This window comes from Bemisia tabaci, chromosome 1 (assembly GCF_918797505.1).
Source record: "Bemisia tabaci chromosome 1, PGI_BMITA_v3".
NCBI classification, from domain to species: Eukaryota; Metazoa; Arthropoda; class Insecta; order Hemiptera; family Aleyrodidae; genus Bemisia; species Bemisia tabaci.
The window spans coordinates 35755255-35771939 of record NC_092793.1 but is presented as its reverse complement, the minus strand read 5'-3'; the positions used below and the strand labels follow the sequence as shown (position 1 = coordinate 35771939).

The window sequence follows — 16685 nt, the reverse complement described above, 5'->3', positions numbered from 1 at the left end:
CTGCCAAGACTCATGTTACCCACCTTTATGTTATCCGGAATCGCGCATATTTTGTGTCTCACGTGGCACCTTCGTTTAACGAAAAAGGTAGTTCCGGACAGCGTTGCCAATCATGATAAAATTAGAGGTTAAAATGTGATCACGGATTTTCAGTGGTTGGTTTTTTTTCTTCGAATCGGGTGTTCGGCGAATCTTTTGGCTACCAGTGCACTTCTTTTTTATTTTTTGTAAGCACAACGCTTTACGTGAATTCTCTTCAAAATTTTACGAGGAAAACAAATCATAAGACGGGAAGTCTGAAAATCAACCCTTGAACAAGATACAAGTTTTATCTATCAACATTGATGAAATAAAAATAACGTCATTTGTATAATCGAACTTCCCGTCCAGATCTGTGTAAAAGAGACTTGTTTAGGAGTACTTATGTGTTAGGGTACCTACATGTTTTGATCTCGTTTATGATCAGTTCTTTGATTTCAAAACTTCGCGTAGTGTTAATTGTTTTTTATGTAAGATTTTGAAGAGAAAACATGTGACGTTTTCTTTTACTTCAGATCTTGTCTAGTGCTCTATTGTATGGCCTTTGAGATTGTTCTATCGGCAAAATTGTCAGCTGCACACCATGTCGGCGGGCCTGGATTCCAAGGTTCGATCAGTTCCTGTTCCTCCAGCTAATTTGGCGACATATCTTACAAAAATGTGGCTATAATTTCTTAAAATTGTAGAAAAAGAGAAAAGTCATCAGTTAACAATGTAATGAGCATGCCAAATCGTGTCCTTAAGTTTGGTGTCATGCTGCGTTAAAACTTTAGGAGATTAATCGTTGCTTCTAAAAGTTGCAAACTAGGTACATTTCCACTGTTACCGTGTTCTTACTGCGTGGAGTTGAAGATGCTTGAAAAATGACTCAAGAATCCGGAGGTTTTTTTTTAACATGTAACCGGAAAATCGGCGTAGAAATGCGAATTTGTCACCAAATCCTACATCAAAGTGAAGATGGCATGTTTTCATCCTATACCCCTCATTAAATGTTAGTATTTTATGTTGTTGGAAAAATAGGCCTAGTAGATGGTATAACCCCACCAACGAAAATTTCCTCGAAAGTAAGATTTGCGGTTTTGGACGGCGTCTGTTTGTGACTGCATAATACGTGTTTGAATGAATTATTATGCGCGTTTTCACTATGCCTATACCTGCAGCATAAAACCCTCATAATTAAAGTAACAAAAGATAGACCAGGTGAATAGACTTAGAAGGAGTAAAATGGCACCCAACTACGATGGAATCATTAAAAAAGTTTGAAACCTACTCTTTAGAGAGCAGTTTGCACAGTTTGGAACACGCTTTTACGGATTTCGCGCGGGTAGGCTGTAAGGGCTGTGTCCGTCACCACACTTGGAAACAAGGAACGGCAATTTCCGGTCAACGAAAACTGACAATTCCAAACATAATATTTATAAATGCAATCTGCAAATCGATGAAACAGAGAAATGGACTGAATGGGCATGGACACTATCAGACAGACCACGTTTTGCTTGTTAATAAACAAAAATTAACAACAACTAATCGGCATCTAGCATTTACCGGCAACCACGGAGGCAGCCTGAAGTTGCTAGTTCGTTTCCGGTGTTAAAAAAACTGCTCTCAGATGCGCGGTAAATTTGAAAAAGCATGTTCTAAACTGAGGTAATTGCGCACTAAGGAATGGTTTTCGGACTTTTTTAATGTGATCATCGTGATTTCCGTGCAATTTTAACAGTCCATTGACACAGCTGCATCTCAGGCGTGTAGGTACCAGATAAATTGCAAGTATGGTTTTCCTGAGTTTTTGGTCAGTTTCTTTACGTTTTATTGAGGTAATTCGTCACGGTTTCTGGCGTTATTGATGGGCATGGCATACCTACAAAACCTATGTGTAACCGCTCACAAATCTTGGCAGATTGCAAATACTTTGACTAAATACTCAAAATCTGACGAGATTTTTTATTTAATTGATGTGATATATATAGCACGTCAATTCGACCACGCTGGAAACTGGGACAGATCTTCGTAATTATATCAGTATTTTGGTGCTCTAAACTTTAGATTTTCAAAGTTTCAAAGGATTAAATTCGTGTGTCTCTCAAGAATTTCGCCTTGAAAACTTCCTCAATGCTTTCTTTATGGCGACGTATATTTGCCTGATAAATCAGAAAATAGACTATCTGACGTCAGACAGTGAAACAGACACTACAGATAACTAGAATAATAAAATTAAAAAAATGAAACCAATTGAGTTAAATGGGCCGATGCGCCAAAAACACCCGAACCTTTGTCGCAAACCTCCAAAACATGCGAGCTTTGTGACGGTAAAAGAATACCAAGGCTCACGATTTTTTCGCGCTCGAGGCGTCTTAAAAATGGACAATTCAACAAACTATCCAGTGGCGTGGAGTGCTTTGCGCTATATCGATTGATCTGTCAATTAAACCTATGAATAAGGATCGATGAACAGGGTGTCCGCAGCGAACACCTTAAAAATCGATTCTTTACCATAGCTTCAAATAAGAAAATATCGATAATCGATCATTCACGCCTCACCACTAACACTATCGGTAATCTGAATGATCAGGATGTGTGAAGTGAGCATAACCGATGGAGGAGAGGGGGAGGTCTGATTGAATCATATAAAAACCGCCCGGCGTTGACTGATGAAAGAGATCAGATGCGGCGAAAAAAATAACATGAAAGAGCAGGATTGCTCAGTTTTAGGAATCGAAATGAGTGCAACGACGACGTTGGGATGGGTAGTGTGACGAATTAAAGGTTTGGGTCAGCCCGCCTGCCTTCGAGGATATTGACTTGATTTACAAGAGCCTCCGCTTTATGCCGTGAGCAGTCCTAGCACATCTCATTGTCAGTCAAGGGAGAGAAACGCAGCTAGACAATATTTTGCTTCGGAGCCTTTTTGATGGCCTTCGATGTTGTCGGTTAATGTTAGAAAACGCTCTCCGTTTTCCTTACAAGCTTGCAACACTGCACTCAATTAGTAACAGTGGTGAGCCTTAAATTGTTCGCGTGGTTTTTGACGTCATACGCCCCCAACCCGCTCTTACCTAAGGGTAAGACCGACTTTCCTAACAACGCCTTTCTTAAATAGTTGGATTATCAGCCTACATGTTCCAAGTCTGATTGCCAAAGCAGAGGAATGTAGTTATAAGTTCACAGTATTCTATGACATTTCGAACGGTCCTCGAATATAACGCGTAAATACTCATTGACACGAAGTTACCTATTACAAACAATCTACCTGCTGCGTTAGAAAAATATGCAGAGAAAGCGAAGCCATCGAGGCTTTTTTGCATCCCAGTGAATGCTTAACCCTCACGTAAAAAATTGCTTATCCCTCAAGTAAAAAATTGCTTACTTTTTTTAATTTCTATTTTATTTATTCTATTTTATTTTTATTTTTTTTAACACTTAAATTCTAAGGTCCTAAGGCTGAAGCCCTTGTCCAGCTGTCCCAGCGGGGTGCACACCCCCTGGATAGAAGAAGAAAGATACACCCTTTACATCAGCCGCAGGCCCTTCTTGAAGGGCCAAAGGATTAATTTACGATATTAAAATAGAGTCGCTTAATACAATAATGTAGTCGCGACGGGCTAATCAAGAGAGAGAACTTTATTTTTTAGAGTGTATTGTGACAAATAAAAGGATGCCGTATTAGCGTCTCTGTACGTGCGATAGTGACTGGCGAAGTTTTTTCTATGTTTTATGGTTTTGTTTTATAAAGTAGCGTATGATTTTTTATTATACTTCCATAGAAGGCGGCTGGAATTATGTAAGAAACACGTAAGAACGTAACAGTACAAAGCTCTATTGCTTCAATATTATTCCGCTGTTTTCCTAGAGGTGCAAGAAGCAACAAAAATGCCCTTGAATAAAAATGGAACAAGGGCTGAACTGTCCGCACAAATTGGAGGCATTTCACCAGAATATATTTTCACGCGCTGAATATGGAGGCTAAAAACAGGAGTCATTAGTCGTTAAGCATACAGTCGTAATTTTGTAAATTCAGGTTTTTACTTAACTTATTCAAATATTTCAGACAAGCTGATGACTGTTGCTGAATCCCCATCGATTGCTAGCTGAAAGCCTGACACGCGTAAAATTCAGGACACTACTCAACATTGCATCTAGGACTCCAACTTTTAGCTCTCATTCTTAGCAGTTGAAGAAGGTTGAACTTTGATAATTGCATTTCATCCCGCCTAATTTTCCTCTCAAGTTTTTATTTCTTGAAACAAAAAACCAAACAGCGTAACACCTTGATACTTCATGTTAATTTGTCCTGAGTTTGAAAGGATAATCATTCACCAAATCTCAGGTCAGACAGTTGTTTAATACGCTGTTGAAAAATTTAAAAATGAGAGTCAATCAGGAAACACATATCATGTAGTAAGTTGATTCAGGTTAAATCCACCCAATTCCACCTCAAAGAAGTTTGTATACCTACTATATCATGATAATTCATTCTTAAAAAGTAAAATGATAACAGGACCTAAGTATGAGTCACAGCGTCTAGGTCACAATGGAAATACCTTGCTCCTCTTTATTCGAATACGTCCAATTGAGGGATGAGCCTTTGCCCTGTTGCACATTTTAAGTTATAGGTTTAATAAAAGAAGTGTTTGAGCATATCATCGGGGGTTAATGGTGAAAAAGATACTAAGTTTGTTTCATACTCACATCGTGAACTGGTGCTCCTTTGTTAAAACGAAACAAACAAAAAAACAAGCCAAGGGTCTAATTTATGCTCCTTGGCAATGAGCAAAGTGTCCTTTTTGCCTGGGCCGGGATGTATGGTCTCCTTTAGACCCCTCGGAGCCTCGGACTTTCTAAATCCTCCGTATACCCTTAACCCTCCCACGCTTACGTTCACACTTGTTTTCTCTGAGCTGCGTGTAATTTGTCATGCGGCCGGGCTCTTCGTTTGTGGTTCAATCACAACTACATGACACCACACCTAACACTCCTGAGATACCTCAAACGTCAGTAAATCCACATTTTTTCGTAAATCCACTGATTCCTAGATGTAATTCTGTTTGCTCCAAATAATGGGATACACTTAAGAACAAATGCATCTTTACACTGCGCCTTAAGTAAAGTGATTCCTATATTTTTACTCGAAAGTGTTTATAATTTGGTAAATCTACAAATTCTTCCCAACGATAATTGAATCAGGATCATGATTATTTTACAAAAAATGGTCAAATTTTTCTTTTGACCATATTAAAAAAATGTAATGAAATTTTTGTCTTTTTGTCTCTCGCTGCGTTCTGATTGAATCATTGTCAAGCATAAGCAAGTATTTTAAACATATTGGAATGTCCAAAAATGACCAGAAATCACCATAAATGTGCATAGCGTTGACGAGAATGACCTACAGACTTCTGTAATGATATCGTCATTGAGCTTTTTCGGCAACGGGAGTTTTCTGGCCTTCTCTGATGATGGTATCGATAAAGAGGGTTATTCATATAGGCGAAAAATGTACCCAGCCCGGAATGTACGAAACTTTGTGAGCTGATAGTACTAGTTGAGAGAGGCTTATCCCTAGCTCCGTTTTTGCAGGAACCCCAGGGAATCAGCGTTGCCATTTTTTAAAGTCGTAACCTTCAAACACCCATAACTTTCGCAGAAATGCAGTTACAGAGTTCGTATTTACACCAAAAGATGCAAAAAATTACGTTCTATCGACCAATGCCAAAGAAATTTTAATTTGACTCCATTGTTGCCACGTTTTGGCCATTTTTTTAATTTTCGTAATTATTTAAAATCACGTTACCGCCTGAAAAAGTGTTTGCGGTTGGTGGGGATTGAATAAAAACCTGTCGGAATTATTGTTCGTTCGATTCCGCATCCATCGATATATTATACTTTTCTGAGAGACTTAGGGAACACGAGTTATAGCGATTTGAAAATTCGGCAACACGCCCTATACCCCGATATTGACGCTCGTTTAGGTACGTTTCGCAACTCCGTGTTAAAGCAAAACGCCTAGAACAAACAAAATTCGAAAAGTCAGTTCATGTTTTGCGCTTTTTTGAAATTTTCACATGATTTTTAGGAATTCAAGTAGCGGCGGTGTTGCCGGTTTTCAATGAAAACCACCGCTGCCATCACAATTTAAAGTAGTACTCATTTAATCTTATCCAGCTACATTTGCTAACCTAAACTGACCATTTGCGCCATGGTGTTGACAACATTGCCTGATTTCCGTCGGAATTCGCGTAGAGGCGGGGTTGCCAGTTTTCATGGAAACCGCCACCGCAATCACAAAAAAAAATGTATTACTTATTTAATCACGTTCAGCCTTATTCTGTAGTTGGAATTGTTTATTTATCGGATCGATGGTTTCTTCTATCCCTCTGCAACGGCAGTGGGGACCGACAGTACCGAGATATCGATATTGTATAGAGATCAAGAGCAATGGATCTAGGCCCCTCGCCAAAACTACTCATCGGACCGCTTGAGTGATTCGGTAGCTTTAAATTTCGATATCTCGGTACTGTCGGTCCCCACTGCCGTTGCAGAGGGATAGAAGAAACCATCGATCCGATAAATAAACAATTCCAACTACAGAATAAGGCTGAACGTGATTAAATAAGTAATACATTTTTTTTTGTGATTGCGGTGGCGGTTTCCATGAAAACTGGCAACCCCGCCTCTACGCGAATTCCGACGGAAATCAGGCAATGTTGTCAACACCATGGCGCAAATGGTCAGTTTAGGTTAGCAAATGTAGCTGGATAAGATTAAATGAGTACTACTTTAAATTGTGATGGCAGCGGTGGTTTTCATTGAAAACCGGCAACACCGCCGCTACTTGAATTCCTAAAAATCATGTGAAAATTTCAAAAAAGCGCAAAACATGAACTGACTTTTCGAATTTTGTTTGTTCTAGGCGTTTTGCTTTAACACGGAGTTGCGAAACGTACCTAAACGAGCGTCAATATCGGGGTATAGGGCGTGTTGCCGAATTTTCAAATCGCTATAACTCGTGTTCCCTAAGTCTCTCAGAAAAGTATAATATATCGATGGATGCGGAATCGAACGAACAATAATTCCGACAGGTTTTTATTCAATCCCCACCAACCGCAAACACTTTTTCAGGCGGTAACGTGATTTTAAATAATTACGAAAATTAAAAAAATGGCCAAAACGTGGCAACAATGGAGTCAAATTAAAATTTCTTTGGCATTGGTCGATAGAACGTAATTTTTTGCATCTTTTGGTGTAAATACGAACTCTGTAACTGCATTTCTGCGAAAGTTATGGGTGTTTGAAGGTTACGACTTTAAAAAATGGCAACGCTGATTCCCTGGGGTTCCTGCAAAAACGGAGCTAGGGATAAGCCTCTCTCAACTAGTACTATCAGCTCACAAAGTTTCGTACATTCCGGGCTGGGTACATTTTTCGCCTATATGAATAACCCTCTTTGGAAAGGAAAAATACTGTTTCCAAAAATGGTTGAAAAGTTAACACTGAGAGTAGATTAAAGAAGAAACAAAATACTGAGGTATTTGGGCCCCTGGACGCGGGCAAAGTTGGTCTGTGCTGTAAAATACGGTATGTAAATATGCGGTGAAGAGCTCCCATTTTAGCTAGATCAAAAAATCACCCATTTGAATACAGCGAAAAATAGCGCAAACTTGTACATATTTAAAATTAGTCAGAGACAGGAATCCTTTTTTAATCCAATAAGTGGTACCTATCAAACTGAAGGAATAGATATAAATATGTTTAAATATACTGGTCACAACTGTTTTTAATGATATTCTAACGTCTCACGTTTTGCTTCTTTTCGAAAGATCAATTTTTTTTATCTTGGAACTATATCAAAGGAAAAAGTACCTATGAACTATTTCCGTAAAAAGTTGATTGGTTTTAATTTAAAATCCTGTGCCCTGTCTTGGAGAGTTTTTCATCCCCTAAGAATCTTCTTCAGTTTCATCCGATGCAAAACTACCGTAGTCCGGTAAAGAAACAAGAAATAAGGGGGGGTACCCGGAACAAATTGCAACAAAAGGTTTCTATACATCGATGGACGCAGAAAAATCAGCTGAATCCGAATTTGTCCAGCTCACCGCGCTAAGTCGTGTTCTTAAACCCCAAAACCCCTAAAAACCCCCCAAAAATTGAAAAATTTTAAACTTCCTGTAAAAACTTTAAAATTGCACCAAAATGGCATATGGATACATCAATGAATGCAGAAGAAGCCGCAGAATCCAAATTTAAGTGACTCACAGCGCGTGGCTTAAAATTTCACCCCCAAAACCCCTCAAAATAGCCCCGAAGTTAAGAATGCTTTTAAAATTTTTTGAAAATATTGCTCTCGAGCTTCATTGGCTGAATTTATTGCAGTGAGCTATCAAAAATATAAAACTAGATGAAATTTTACGTAAAATAGATGTATCACATGAGAACCTCATTGCGGGACATCCACGGAATGTGACGCGAAACATGCAAACTAGCCGGCATTTGTTACGCGGCCCGCAGCCTCTTTAGCTGAGTGGCGTGGGACCTTTTCAAGGTCGCTCTTGTGAGTCGAGAGGCTGCGGCCTCTCTATTATGCATTTTCGCAAAGGGCCGAAATACGTGACTTTGCATCGATATTCTTGATTTTTCACACTTATGCTGGTTTTCATGTTGGCACATTATGCAGTTAACACTCAATATTCACACTAAAAATTGTAGGTTTTTTGCCGAAATTTGGTATCTGAGGCATGAAGAGGGGATGAAAATGAGAGTTTTGAGCTATTTTCATTTTCTGTCTCAGGGTCAACCATAGAGGGGAAATATGCGACAAGAAAATTCTTGTAGTTTGGGAAACGAGGAGAAAAACTATCGATTTAGTTTGCCTCCGATCGCTTTACTATGTTCACCCTCGCCCTCGGTTGAGTTGAATTTTCGTGACGGAGAACTGCGGAAATTTTACCCTTCTATCGGTCGCGCCGGAAAATATGTCATGTTTATGTTTCGTTGTGTTTGTGTTTATGTTTTATGTTCGATACTGTAATTGTATCTGAATATAGCTCAAAACGTGCGTTTACTAAATTGTGCTCAATGTTTTGTGAGCTGAAAGGAGCGCTCAAGTGATTCGTGAACTGATGAACGAGTGTTACGAGTGATATCATGGCTGACTTAAGTGAAAAATGTGTGTTTTGTGAACTGCCTTTGACGTCGGGGAAGACTCAAAAACTTGGTGAAGTGGGTATCGGGAAAATTTTGACTGTATGCAAACGTCTGAATATTGAAATGAAAGTGTCGTTAGGTCAAGCGGTTCATGACGCGTGCCGGCGAAAATTTGTCGATGAGCGAATTGTTTCTCGTTTAGAAAAACAAAACTATGCTAAGGCTGGAGCATTATCACCTAAGAAAACTAGATCAACGGCGACAATTTTTAATTTCAGAGAAAATTGTTTTTTATGTGGCAGAAAGGCATCCCTACGTGACCATAGACATAAGTGTTGTAGAGTGTTAACTTCAGAAGCAAACTTTGATTCGAAAATTAAAGCAATATGTAAAGAAAGAAACGATAGATGGGCAACTGAAATACTAGGTCGACTTTCCACGATTAGTGATCTGTTTGCAGCAGATGCGGTGTACCACCAAGTCTGTAACAGCAATTTCCGTACTGGAAAAGCAGTGCCTGCTCCACACGTGGAAACTTTAAAGCTTGTTGGGTTCATGGATAAATCACAGAATCGCCAGCCCGAACTTTCAACGTCCGAATCGTCCGGTAAGTCTACAATACAATGTCAACATGAAGCTCCTGATAAAGGCCGGCCGGTGGATTTGATGAAACTTGATGCATTTGTCAAAGTGTTAAAACATTGTGAAGAACTTTGCGATGAGAAAAATTTTTGTACAGTTACCGAACTTCAGGAAGAGATGAGGAGAATCTTATCGTCCAAAAATTTAGAGCCGTACTCCATTAAATATCTTAAAAATAAGCTTTTAGAACATTTTAAGGACGAAATCATTATTGCAGAATCTAAAGGTAAAAAAAACGTAATATTTCTACGACAAAGAGCAGAATCCATACTGCGACAGTTTTATACCAAAAATAAGGAAGAGGAAGGCGAAGATGACGCAATAAGACTGATAAAAACGGCCGGAAAATTGATAAGGTCAGCATGTAAACAAATTGAGCACTCAACTGATTTTTATCCCTCAGTATCAGACATAAAAAATGTTGAGTCATGTTTTAGTGTGATACCTGAATATTTGCGTGTGCTTTTAGATGCATTAGTGCCCGAAAAGCAAAATGAGCTTAAGAAAGTTTCCATTGGCCATGCCATCATCCAAATGCTGAGGCCAAGAGGGTTGTTACTTCCTCTCCAGGTTGCTTTAGGTGTCCAGATGCACCATTTATGTCCCTCAAGAAAACACATAGACATTCTGCATAAAATGGGTTTTAGCGTCTCATATATGGAAATTTTAAAATATGAGAAAAATGCTGCAATTATGTCTCAAAACCATTTAGATCAGTTACAGCCCCATCAATTTACGCAATTCGTTGCTGATAACGTTGATCATAATTTAAAAACTATCGATGGTAATAATACTTTTCACGGTATGGGAATGATGGCTTTAATTACCCCAGCTCTTGAATCATGTAAATTAGTACCGCGGAAAAACGAATGTTCCGAGACTGTTCGTGTTTCAGGAAAAATTAACTTGTCTTTTTACAACGGTGGTGAAAAAAAAATTAAGACAACTTTTTTAGAGCTTGAAGACCTCAAAGCTGAAGATAAGTTCGCTAATTTAGATATGCTGTGGAAATTTTCATGGGTTTTAAGCCCTGATGTTTCTAATTGGTCCGGTTCGATGCAAAGTTCAACCTCTGCTTCTTTTCCAGGAAAATCAAGCGTTCTCTTTTTTCCTATCATAGATTCAAATCCTAGCGATTTCTCATGTGTTTACACGACGCTTCTTTTTATCGAGGCAGAGTCAAGAAAATTTAAAGTCGATCCTGTGTTGACTTTCGATCAGCCACTTTACTGGAAAGCTAAAATCATAATTGAAAATGAGCCGATTGACAGTCCACTAAAAAATATTGTTTTGCGACTCGGTGGCTTTCATACGATTATGAGTTACCTCGGTTGTATTGGTTACTTCATGGAGTCATCTGGAATCAGTGAAATACTTTCAGAAATTTACGGTAGCAACACCGTCACCAAAATTTTGAACGGCCATAGTGTCTCTCGTGCTATCCGAGCTTTTATGCTACTGGACGCTGCCTTGAATTACTTTCTAATTAGAGAGGCCTTTGGATCTCCGTCCAAAAGTGACCAAAATGACGATGAATTTGTCTTGGATCTGGATAATCAGACCCTGCAAGATGTGACAATATTATTGACCGGGCTCAGTGAAAAATCACTGTCAGCAGAAGAGATTTGCAACTCAGATGTTTGGCCTGACATTGTGAACATGCTGAAAAATGTCAAGGAATCAGTTATTAATTCGTCCCAAAATGCTAAGTTGTGGTGCCAATTTATGGACATGATGGACCTTCTCAGAACTTTCTTACGCGCCGAAAGGACCGGTGATTGGACTTTACACTTGCATACTTTACGTTTAATGCTTCCATATTTTGCAGCTGCAGGTCATTTTCTGTACTGCAAATCTATTAGAATATACCTGCAAGACATGCATGAACTTAAACAAAGCCATATATCTATACATGATAAATTTATGAGCGGTTTCCATGTAGGGCGGAGATCCGATCGATTTTGGAGCGGCTTGTCTACAGATCTCCTTATCGAGCAAATCTTGATGAAAAATATCAAAAGTTTAGGAGGACTAACACGTGGAGCTGGTTTTTCTGAAGCTAGACGATTGACTTGGCTTCTAGGAATGCCTGCTTGCGCTGATGTCAATGCTGCAATGATTTCCCTCTTACGACTGGATATAAATGATTCAAAGACACACAAAGACTGCACTCTAGCGCGTCGAAACAGAGACTTAAATGACGTCAGAAAGTTAATTAGATTGATGCAGCATTTAGCGCCATTTCAGCCAAGTGCGACTTTAAAAAATCTAGCCACAGGAAGGATAGCAAGTACGAGCGTGAATGCCAATAAAGCAAAAGAAATTGGTGAACAGATTTTGCGTTCCATGGACAATCAAACAGTCGCGGATTTTTGTTTCAAAAAAATTCATACTGTCAAAAATATGAAGGAGCAAAAACATTTAAAGGTCGACGGCGAGTTTGTTCGGGTCGATCCATATTTGTTATTTCAAAGACTTCTTTGTATTCTTAGTAATGCACCGCAAAATTTGCCTGAGTACTTCAAATACGAATTATGCACATTTCCGTTGGCACTGTGTGACACTTCCGGCTTTCTACGCTCGCCGAAAAAAAGTGACCTCTCAAAGCGACTTTTACAGTTAATTCCGTCAAAATCAAATCCTGCTTCAGCACCTGATTCTAGAGTTTCCTACGTAATTGATGGTGGTCACCTACTACATTTAATGCCATGGCCTCGGCAGGGTACTTATACAGAAGTAATGAATCAATATTCTTCTTACGTAATTAAGCACTTTGGTAAAGCAACAATTGTTTTTGATGGTTATTCAAATGTACATACAACCAAAGATTTGACTCATGTAAAGAGGAGTAAAGGAAGAGTTGCACCCACAATCGATTTTACGCATGATATGCCTCTGACTTTGTCCAAAAATCTTTTCTTATCCAACGAAAAAAATAAGCAAAAATTTGTGGTTGCCTTAGCAAAACATCTCATGCAAATTGGCTGTATTACCATCCATGCTCCAGATGACGCTGACTTATACATTGTTCTTGAGGCACTCCAGCAAGCCAAAGAAAGACCCACAGCCATTATTGGAAAAGACACAGATCTTTTGGCCATCTCCCTCCATTACTTTAATGTGTCATCTCACAAAGATTTATATATTTGCGATGATAATTTATCGGCTGCTTTGCGCAAATCATCGCAAATAATTGATATTAAATACATTAAAAGTCACTTGAGTGATGAATTTTGTAAAAACATCTTACTGAGTCACGCATTCCTAGGTTGTGACACTACTTCTCATATCTACGGGATAAATAAAGGAAAAATGATATCTATGCTAATGGATAATCATGATGCCTTAATAGATGCAGCTATATTCTGTGATCAGTCAGGTTCAAAAGAAGCTTTGGAACTTGCTGGTGAGCGCTTACTTGTACGTTTATACGGAGGAAAGTCGACCGAAAATCTGGATTCTTTACGTTTTAGATTATTCTCGCAAAAACTTGTCTCAAGTACTCAACATGTGAAACCAGAGGTACTCCCACCCACATCTGACGCAGCTAGATTTCACTTTCACCGTGTATTCCTTCAAATAATGACATGGATGGGACATGAGCTCCAACCTGAAAGTTGGGGGTGGAGGAAAGGAACTTCAGGTCTCATTCCAATTTTGATGGAGAAACCACCTGCCCCAGATTCACTTCTCTCGATCATCCGATGTAGCTGCGCAGAAAACGGATGCAATTCTCAGAGGTGCACATGCAAGAAGCATGGAATAAGCTGCTCCTTTGCCTGCAAAAACTGCCAAGGATCGACGAGCTCAAACAGCAAATCCGAAATGGAGCCGACCCTGATGGATGAGGATTCCCCTGATGAGGACACTCCCGAAGAGCCTACCCCAGAAGATGAGGACGAAGAAGTTGGCGACTTCAGTGATTATGAGGATGGCACTTTTTGATGAGATTTGAGGTTGTCTCGGTACACTCAAGTAAGTGAAATGATTAAGATTCTCGATTATTATCCGCATTAATGTATAGCTTTCTTAAAGAAAACGAGATTCTTCGTAGTCTTAAATTTCAGGAATCAACATTGGAATTAAAAAAAATTACGTATTCCAATTTACCTACTACGTCATGAACTTGCTATGAAGTTTCGAATAAATAATAAAATTTCATAATTTAATTCGTGACATTCTGCGAGACTAATTTTAGAGGGGTCTGGCCTTTTGACTCACAAGAGCAGTCTTGAAAAGATGCTGCGCCACTCACGATCACCTGAGGAGGTTGCGGGCCGCGTAACAAATGCCGGCTAGTTTGCATGTTTCGCGTTACATTCCGTGGATGTCCCGCAATGAGGTTCTCATGTGATACATCTATTTTACGTAAAATTTCATCTAGTTTTATATTTTTGATAGCTCACTGCAATAAATCCAGCCAATGAAGCTCGAGAACAATATTTTCAAAAAATTTTAAAAGCATTCTTAACTTCGGGGCTATTTTGAGGGGTTTTGGGGGTGAAATTTTAAGCCACGCGCTGTGAGTCACTTAAATTTGGATTCTGCGGCTTCTTCTGCATTCATTGATGTATCCATATGCCATTTTGGTGCAATTTTAAAGTTTTTACAGGAAGTTTAAAATTTTTCAATTTTTGGGGGGTTTTTAGGGGTTTTGGGGTTTAAGAACACGACTTAGCGCGGTGAGCTGGACAAATTCGGATTCAGCTGATTTTTCTGCGTCCATCGATGTATAGAAACCTTTTGTTGCAATTTGTTCCGGGTCCATCAGCTTCTTTACCGGACTACGACAGGACCTCAGGTAAAAAGCACGACAATACAAATCGGAGGGGGGTACGGGACGGACTCAGGTCCCAACTGCTCGCGATCGGGAGCATGCAGTTCGAGTTCGGATAGCAGAATCGCAAGAGAGGGTCAATGAGGGTCCAACCGATGACAGCTGTGCTCTTGATCCAGTGCTACCAGCATTCTACTTTCATTCTACCGCTTAAATACCGTGACTGTGACGAATTTAATGAGCTGGCTCCTTCTCCTGAGTAGAACCCTTTGCTAAAGGGGACTCGGATTTTCGCGAATTACTCGTTCCCACTTCATTTTTCGGCGAATGTACAAGGACCACATGTTAAGAGCATGACATTTACTATTACTCTGAACAATTTTCGTTTCTCTACAGTCATTACTGACTGAGAAAAAACGCCTCATAATTGAAAATATGAGGAAAGTGACCTGCGTATCAGACGGATGTTCTTATAATGCGTGCAGCTTGTAAAGATGACGGCATGGATAAGAAGTAATTTTGTAAAAGGTACAAAAAGAAATTAAAATGAGGTCAATCATATAAATCAAGGATAAAAACGAGGAATAATGTTATGTATCGTACATAAAAAGGCATATAAAAGTTACGAGAGAGTTGCTTAAAGCTATTGTCCATCTTGATCGAAGAGAAGGATTTGATGGAAAGCTGGAAAAGAGGGGCAACGATTTCGGATGTTTCAAAGTACCAAGATTTAAGATTATTCCACTGAAAAAGGTAAGGTACGTTCAAGCATTATTATCAAACGAAATTGCGAGTCGCAACTAAATGTTATTTAATCTGCTCAAAAATTTGAAACTCAATGCTTCAGTCACTTGTATGTGACTGGCGATCGTGGATACCTACTGTTTATTTTCAAAAAGTATGGGTATGTCATTGCCCTTAATTCCTTTGCATTTTTAGGCGGTTCTGTGATTAAGTCGCTGCGCTCGAGAAAGGCATCTCTTTTTAACGATGTTCCAGAATCTATGTCGCTCATATTTGTTTAGTAGAATGGTTTCTAATGGTTATTTTCCAGGATATTTTCCACAGAAAATTGCAGAATCATGAAAAATAACTCAGTAGAAATGTCAACGAAATCCATGCATTTCCTTCACTCTTGAAATATTAGTAGAGATTTTGAACCACCTTAACCAAGAAGTGTCATTCTTGCACGCAGTGCCTCAATTTTTCTGCCCATTGCAGTGCAGTGGATTCTATGAGATGAGTTTTTATCATATCCTTACTTTCCTTTATAGAATTAAAAAAAAACCCAGCACTTATGCTATGTTTTCAGCAAAATGCTGAGAGCATTTACTTAATATTACATTTTTTACAAATAAATATTACAAACTGAAACAACACTATTTTTAAATTGAAGACACTAAGTTGACTAAAATTTTTAATGAGGAACTGCTATTTCTGGCTCATTTTAGGAAGAACAAAATGTGCCGTTAGTTTATGATCCGTTTCCGTGTCGTGTATTAGTTTCCTGTGTATATAGGTAATAAAACAAATGAACCAAAAATAGTAGTTCCTTAAGGCGAAATGTAGTCAATGTTTAAAAATTATCATCGGGACCTAAACATTCTTGTCTCTTGCCCGGTTCATTAATCTTCACGAATTTTCTCATGTAAGCATACCATAAACTGAGAGTTGTGTGGTGTTATTTAATCATGAAAACTAAAACACATCTTCACACAGAAACATTGAATTATAATTAAAGAACACATCAGCCAAAAATATTCGCACTAATCAATTAATAATTAAAAATTTCGGAGCCGAACCGTACCGACCTCGTGTAAGCGCATTGTTCGTTTACCGCGAGCTGGGGACGGCTGGGGCTCACTACCTCACCGGTGCCGTTTCGGTGTTCCCGCACTCATCGGTCGGTGCGGCATGCGAATGGAAGAGAGTGGCCATCGCTCAATTTCACAGCGCACGGTCTACTCTATTCAATGTTTTTGGTCTCGGTGTTCATAATAGTTTTTACTTTCTCGCTACCCTAGGGTAGAGGAAGTATTGTCATCCTTCAAGGGGAAAAAGAAGTTGAAAGAGGTTGTTCCAAAAACGC

The 16685-nt window shown here is 39.1% G+C and overlaps 1 protein-coding gene across 24 annotated transcripts in view; it reads right to left on the bottom strand.

Moving 5' to 3' along the window:
• The window catches only part of LOC109038096 (calcitonin gene-related peptide type 1 receptor), a 506731-nt gene that overhangs the window by 215665 nt on the left and 274381 nt on the right, over positions 1-16685 (bottom strand). The gene's annotated exons all lie outside the window — the stretch shown is intronic.